The sequence below is a fragment of the Protopterus annectens genome, chromosome 16.part0 (assembly GCF_019279795.1).
Source record: "Protopterus annectens isolate FY-2018-M chromosome 16.part0, PAN1.0, whole genome shotgun sequence".
In the NCBI taxonomy this organism is placed as follows: Eukaryota; Metazoa; Chordata; order Ceratodontiformes; family Protopteridae; genus Protopterus; species Protopterus annectens.
Window position 1 is genome coordinate 150,849,496 of NC_056750.1, and position 8,558 is coordinate 150,858,053.

The 8,558-nt window shown below is 40.1% G+C and overlaps 1 protein-coding gene across 2 annotated transcripts in view; it reads left to right on the forward strand.

Moving 5' to 3' along the window:
• Positions 1-8,558, forward strand: part of LOC122791011 (mannose-binding protein A-like) — a 269,625-nt gene that overhangs the window by 42,876 nt on the left and 218,191 nt on the right. The gene's annotated exons all lie outside the window — the stretch shown is intronic.

The window sequence follows — 8,558 nt, forward strand, 5'->3', positions numbered from 1 at the left end:
AGTCTAAAACTGATATGTATATGACATACCTCTTAACTGTACAGATTTCCACAGAATGTCCAGAGGTTTGCCTCTTATGTTTGGTCTGTTCCTCAGACAATTTTTGGTTTTGGCAAATGACTAAGATGATCTAAGGACTGAAGTCACTAAATAATGACATCCATTTGTGTTTCAGACTTTATATCCTTCAGAAACATTATGTTAAAACAAACCCTGTCACTCCAGCAACTTTTTCAGTTTATAACACCATTATTTAAAATGTGTCCCTATTTTTGGGCCTCTGTCCCCCAAGTATGTCAGGCTTTGTTCAGATGTCTTGCACTAAGAGGTTCAGAGGTATGGTATATCATTATTTAGTGACTTCATTCCTGATATCATCCCATAGATTTAGCAGAATCCCAGAAATGTTATGAGGAAGAGGCCATAAATATGGTCCCAAACCCTGGACATTCTGTGGAAATCTTTACAGTTGAGAGTTAGGTATGTCTGGACATTGTTAACAGATTGTCAAGATTGTGTAGCAGTGTAGTGTGTAAATGTTTATTGAGATGAGTAGGGAGAGGGGCAGATGTGAGTGTCATAGATCCTTTCTATCTGCCTGTGCATGCTGCTACAGTTGCTGGTGGTCTATCAGCTGTATATGTTTGTAGGGGCAGACTGAGACATGTCCCTTAACACCTCAGGATTCCAAGTATACTGTGACTTGGGGCAGTATATCTAAGACTAGTGTGTGATTGGCAATCAGGATATCTTTGTTCAAACAGTTGTTATACTCTAGAGGTCAGTTGGATTACTGGTATGTTGCTGTGACTATGGTGCAAATGGTTGTGGGTAGACAATTTCTCACCGATGTCCGTTTTTCCCTACAGTTACATCCCTGTGATGCATGACATATTTGTAAATGCATGAGCAATTCCCCAGAGCTGATTTGGTGTAGTGTTGTGTTGGTCTGACTGTAGTTCAGAAGGTGCTGGGTGAAATGTTTGGCAGCCCTCAATGTTTTTGTTCCCTTCTGTTACATGACTGCACTCATACCTCTCCACTGTCCAGATTTTCATAGACTGTCTAGAGGTGTGGCTCATATTTTGGTCTGTTCCCCATAACTGTTGATGATGTCTGACAAATCACTGGGATGATGTGAGCATTGAAGTCACTAAATAATGACAATCATTTGTGTTCTGGACTTGAAATCTATCAGAGAATATATGTTAAAACAAACTGAGATACTCTAGCAACTTTCTAAGCTTATAAAATCCATATTTAACTTATGTCCCTAATTTTTAGCCTTTGTCTCCCCCACTTTGTCAGAAATTGTCCAGATGTCTTGAACTAAGAGGTTGAATATATATATATATATATATATATATATATATATATATATATATATATATATGAAAAACAATACTAATTCCATGGGTTTTTCCCTAATGTTGGATGACCATCCTGAATGATATATTTACTGAGGCATTACTAATCCTCACAGCTCATGTGGAGTAGTGATAGCTGCTGTGACTGGAGTGTACAGGGTCTTGTGTTTAAGACTTGCCAGAGATGTGTATTTTTCCCCTTATGTTAAATGACTATAATGCAGGATATGTTTGTAAAAGCATTACAAATGTCCACACCTCTGATGGTGTAGTGGTACATTGCTGTAATAGTAGTGCATAGGGTCCTGGTTTTGAGACTTGGCAGTGCTGATTATTTTGTTACAGGGCAGAACAAGGACTGATTGAGACAGAGTGATTAAAGCACTTTTAAGCAGTTGCAAGTGGGTTTGTGTATTATTTTGTTACAGGGCAAAACAAGGACTGATTGAGAAAGAGTGATTAAAGCACTTTTAAGCAGTTGTAAGTGGGTTTGCGTGATTTTGGGCAAAGCTAATTGATACTAAGTCCCGTTAGCTTTGCTTAGCGGTGCTTATTCACACTTAAACCCATGCTAATTTCAAAAAAGAAAAGGAAAAAAGGGTGATAGGAAAGTGGTGAAGTGGGGGCAAGCAGGGGGAAAGCATTAGGAAAACCAGCTAGGGATGTGCAGTATGGGTGTAGGAAAGAAACATAGCTCTCTATTTCTTCTTCAGAAACAGCTGTGAATGATGTGGACAATTTGGAATTTTGAGCCTCACACCACACAGGGAGTGGTGTGGACAACACACCTTGTTTGAGTAATTCAAGGGTGAATTGATTTACATCAGTGTACATGGGGGCAAAATGAAGAGCTATGTATGGGAAGTGATTTTTTTGTGGGGACAGATGTCCCATTTTTATTTTATTTTTTAAGGTGACAGAGGGATGTTGGGGAAAGGTTGTAGATACATTTGGGGAGGTAGGTTGGGTAGGAGAGGTTGCTTTTGCAGACAGACAAGACAGCAGACAGTGGTGGTGTATGACACATGAGGGGGTAAACACCTTGGACGGGAAGGGTGGTTGGGAATCAGAAGCCCATGTGCCCCCAGATGGAAACAGTGGGACGGAGATCCCCACCCATGGGCAGTCACCACTGTATTTTCATGGCCCCGAAGGTGGCTGTGCTGGAGGCTGAACAACAAGGGCAGCCTGCCCCTTGAGGTGCACCAGGTGTCCCTCCATCTGGCTCAGCTGCCCGTCCAACTCTAAGTGGATTACACTGCACACCATACCCCCAAACTTGCTGTGGGTGATGGGTTCCTCTCCATGCTCGTGACCAGGGGGGGGCCCTGTCTCCTGAGGTGGTTCCACCTGAAGGTGGTAGAGATACAGCGGAGGAGAAAGTTTCAGGTTGGGTCCCAGATGTGCTGGGGCCTGGTGCCACGGCCAGATGAGGGGGGGACAGACAGATCTGCTGGGATCTGCCTTCCTGAACATGTGATGGTGTTGAGGTTTTCCAACATTTATTGGTTAGTCATGAGCACAACATGTCAAATTTAGTTATAACAGCATGCATGGGTGTTCTAATTAATCCAAAACAATAGATTTGAAACAGTTGCATAGCAAACAGAACACATGTATAAATGGAACCACAATAAGCTTTGTAACAGCATGCCAGTTACATTGACGGGAACAGATCACCAACAATGGTATTTGAAAAAGGTATGTTAATATGCAACCAATTAAATATATGAACAAAAATAGAACACAAGTCCCAACATTAGATTTTGAGAAAAACATACCTGCAGTATATGAATAATAATTATTGATGCAGATAGGGGGTGAGGGAGAGAAAAAATTCCATTAACAACTGTATAGGCTTCTGTTTTTCACAACAGTACTGCTCAATACTCTACAGGTCTGCCCTCACTTTACATCTATTTATGAACCATAGCTTCTGTAGCACATATATACCTGTTAAAGTGTTGACCTAGAATGGTATGGGGCAAACTGTGACAACTCCGGGTACATGACTAGAGGGGACACGTACATGTCAGGGTTACATATATAACAAAGAAGGGGTACCCTGCTGTTGTGTGATTGTACTACTGGCATACTTCACCTGGATTCCTATCTGTGTCCAAGGTTATTGATAGCAGTGACTACTAGCCATGACAGCGTGACAATTGAGAGACATGTATTGGGAAGAGTGCATGGTATATGTACCTATCCTGCTGTTATTTACAGGCATCGGGTTGGACAGTGGAACAGTTGTACATGTTATATTAGTATACACTTCCTACAGCTGATACAAACATTCCTTTACCTATAAGACCTGCAGAGAAAATATTTGTTAACACTACCTGACTGTTTCTACAAATTATCAAGATTTCGTGAGTGCAAATATGCACACATCTTTATACCACTGCCTGGATTCAAACCATGTCTGGGTGTGCTTAAATGACCAACAAAGCTATTTCTCATTACCCTGAGCTATTGGAGAACTGCTGTCTCATGTTTGACTGATTTCTGCCTAATACTCTCTTGGTTAGACAGTCTCATCTTGTAATCCTGAGATTCATGAATGGCAGATAGTGTACTGTGTATTACTCCTTTGATGTACTACAATCTGGAAAGCTAAGGTTAAGACAAGGCAATGCTGCAGGGGACACACTATAATACATTACACATTACTAGTCAAAGTTCAGATCTTAGCGCAGGATATATATCATATTCCATTTATATCTTGTTCAGCTCCACCATCTACAGTTTTGCATAACAGCTGGTTCTCACAACAACCTCAGTTAATGCATGCTGTCAAAGCCATATTTGCTGTGAAGAACCTGTACACATTCTATTTCTACAACAACATACCAGAGTAAACACAATCTTTTGTGGTATAACTCTTTATTTGAGTAACATGACACAGTGCTTTACAACTGCATATCCTGTAAATCAATATTAGTCTGACAGACTTTCTTTATGCAGCAGACATAGAACACACTATACCTACTGGCAGTAAACAATGTACGCCTTATTTATTGCACTATATACTGCAAGATAGATCTGTACTCACCAGCCTGTCAGCACAGCCTCAACAGTCTGTCCACATGGGCCTCCACATTGCTAGTCCTCTCCATTCTAGCTGTAGGGGAAAAAACAAGCATTATGTATACCCGTCTGTCACATACTCAGGCTAGAATTTGGTACAGATATGGATGACATACTTACAAACTACTGGGGAATTCTAGTCCCAAGCTTCTTGGATCCATTGGGCCAAGAGTGCCCCTTTCCTATACTTTATATCGGCATAACGATGCTGTAGCTGCTCACCAGTTCAGGGGGTTCCAGTAGTACTGGTGACATCACGTGCCAGATGGTCCCTAGTCTTTGCTTTGTACTGTAAGCCCTGGTACTTTCCCTGCAGCAATCTGTGGTCATAGTCTTCAACAAGGAGCCCAGCCATGACCTGGACTCCATGATGCCCCAGTGCTGTGCCCAAAGTGCGCTCCATCTCCCAACTCCAGACATAGTTCCTGCAGAGATCAAACTACAACAGGCTTTGGCTGTATTCTCACCTGTGCATTTTAAATAAGGCCATATTCCCACCTTTTGCCATCATTGGACCATTTTGAAAATGTTGAGCACAGCTTCATGGTATGCAAATCCACTGAGCTAAGTTGAGCAGTGCTTAAATGGGTAGATACTGAGGAGTGCTTAGTGGTGCACAAATCCGCTCAGCTGCACTGAATACTGCTTAGAATAGGTTTCTAAGCAACGGTGAAACTGGCTAAGCAGAGCTGAGCGCTGTTTAGCATTGCTCAGTTTTCAGGTCAAAAACAGTTTTGAATTTGACATTAGTTGCTCATTACTGACATATTATTAGGAGTATATATTTTACATGACATTACCTTGGGGTGTCACTGTACTGTATGGGACACTTGTGTTTACATGGGGGTTTCACAGCATATATTCACTGGCATTTCAATTATGGACCAGCTACAGTACCCTGGTTAACAACTATCCATTGCTACATCATTTAAAATAAAAAAAGAATTTGTAACAATGCTTTCCCATGTAAAAATGAAGAGCCTGTCTTGGTACTCAAACCATGAATTGTTACATGCCAAGCCAGAACTCTAACCACTACACTATCTCACTGTTGAAGAGTTTAGCTATACATTATTTTTAACTCCTATAAGATGTTTAAGCAATGCTGAGAAAAGTGCCGTGACCTGCAAACCAACTCAGTTATGCTTAAACTTCACTTATAATGGAAAAAAAAAATAAAACAACCACTTTAATTACATATATTAATACTAATGCTGATTCATATTTGGTAATGCACTACCTGCCATTCTATCAACTTTCTAAGTCTGTATGTGCAATTTGTTTTAGATTTGCCCAATTTTGGGACCTTTGTCCCATGTTTATTTTATGGCTTTATTCAAATTTCTTGGTGGAAGAGGTTGAGGTGTGTGCATACCTCTCAACTGTCCAGATTATCACAGACTGTCCAGATGTTTGGCTCATATGTTTGTTTTGTTCCTCATAGCATTCATGGTCTTCTGCAAATCAGTGGGGTGATCTCAGAACTGAAGTGACTAAATAATGGCAGAAATTTGAGTTTCAGACTTCTAATCCTACATTAAATGTATGTTAATGCAAACCCTGTTCCTCTATCAACTTTCTAAGTTTATGAGAGCTGTACTTCAAATATGTCCCTATTTTTGGACCTTTGTCCCCCCCTTTGGTTGCCCTTTGTCTGGAGTTTGGGCATTAAGAGGTTTACAGGTATGGCTGTGTGTCTAGGACACACTTGTACTGTAAAGTGCTGTACGGCACTTTGACAATGCAGGGGGCATGTTACAGTTCCTGTCACACACCCCATGCATTGCTTCCCATTCATGCTTCAGCTTTCAGTGTCTGTGGACACTGAAAGCATTGTAACGTTCCATACGGTACTCTGACAATGCAGGGGGTGTGTTACAGTACCTGTCACACCCCCCTGCATTTATTTCAAATCCTACTAACTATTTCAGTGTCTGTGGACACTGTTTTACTGTTTTATTAGTTGTGTCCAGTGTCCACAGACACTGAAAGCATTTAAAAAGTGCCATATGGCACTTTGAAAGTGCAGGGGGGGGGGGTGTTGGATCTGCAAGCACTAAAGGAGCATGCCCCCTGCACTCATTAAGTGTTCATGTCCGCAGATCCATTCTCATTAGTGTGCCTTCATTAACATGAATGAACACTATTCCTACACAGAGTTTATTGAATCCTGGGGATTGTTCATACATTTTATGTAAAATAGTTCCTCCGCCTAATGTTTCATGGTTGCAGTAGGAGATAAAGTTGCTGCTGAGGATGTATTTTACACCCAAAATATACATTATGTATTCAATGTCTACACATATAAATACACATGTATGCACATGTACACACACACACACACACACACACACACACACACACACACACACACACACACACACACACACAGACACACAGAGGGTTTTATATATATATATATATATATATACTCCACACCTCCCAACTATTCAGATTTTCACAAAGTGTTTGGTCTATTTTTGATAAATTTTGTGTTTTTCTGTATTTTTGTGGCAATTAAGTGAGGATTAAATTAACTAAATTATGACAGGCATTTGAGTTTCAGACTCCATCCATCCATCCATCTAACCATCCATCCATCCATCCATCCATCCATCCATCCATCCATCCAACCATCCATCCATCCATCCATCCATCCATCCATCCATCCATCCATCCATCCACAATCCCCTTTTCCATTTTTTTGGGGGGTCAGGATGTCACTTTAAGAGTGGCAGCCATCTAGAGCCAAGTAACACAAGACCATTTATTCTAGCAAATTTCTAAGCTTATGAAAGCAGTTCTTAAAATTTATCCCTAATATTTCATATGTTCATAGGTGTGTATTGGGCTAATGACTACAATGGCCTTTTTAAGTCTCACTATGCATCCCAAATCTCTGACAATTTCTGATACCCTTGGAGATGAAACGTTTACAAGCAGAGGCCCGGGAGATGAACCATTTACAGGTTGCTTATGTCCATTAGAGACATAGGTATCAAACCAGGGATGAATTTCCTGTTCCCCATCCAATTGTCCAAGTTACACTTGAACTGGGTTAGGGAGGAACTCTGCTTTACATGGATGGGGAGCCTGTTCCCCCATAATTTTTGGGTTTGTTCAGATTTTTGTGCTAAGAGATGGAAAGCTATTATACACACAGCAAAAGGTGCAGAGGTAAAGAGATACAGTTTTTGACGGGTCTATATTAGATGAACGAAAGTTCATCTTAGCGACTACTCACATGAGCGAATACTGTAGAACTCAAAACCGCAATTGTGCGATCGTGGTACAGTGAGGATGGGAATATTTGCCCCTTCCTCACTGTAGCGCGATCTCTGAGTTGGAATATATATTTAGCGGGGGGTGTGGGGGGCACAGCCCCCCACAATTGCAGTTTCGAGTACCTAGATATTCGCTCATGTGAGCGTTCGCTAAGATGAACTTTCGTTCATCTAATATAGGCCCGTTTTTCATACATATGAAGAAGCTCACCCATACCCACCCACATGTTGAGGAACTGACAGGTGCACATATATGTAAGCAAGAACCAAGCAGACCAACCAAATAACGAATAAATACAGTCCAAGTGCACCAAGCAGACCCAAACACCACAAAGTAGTAGCAAAAAGGTTTTAATAAAAACAGAATTAGCGCTTTCATCTGATTATAGCCAACAACTTCTTCAGATTCAATAAACAAATGAAAAACATTTAAATAATCACCTGACCAATTTAACCCAACAAGCACTCAGGTAAATAAATGCATATAAAATTATGATTAACATTTAAACATGCAACACAATATATATTAATATATATATATATATATATATATATATATATATATATATATATTAATAAAAATATGATTAAATATTTGTATATAAATAAAAAAAAACTTAAATAATATATGACCTTAGGTTTAAAATACTATTAATACTATAATTCTAGAAAGACTGGAACTAATAAATGTGGGTCTTACCCTCAATGTCCGCATATTAGTGTAGGGGATACTTTTGTGATCAATGAATGTGTTATTCAATCAACTTTTCATTTTAACTGCAATACTAGAGGCATTGTTTATGTTGCTCAGTGTAAA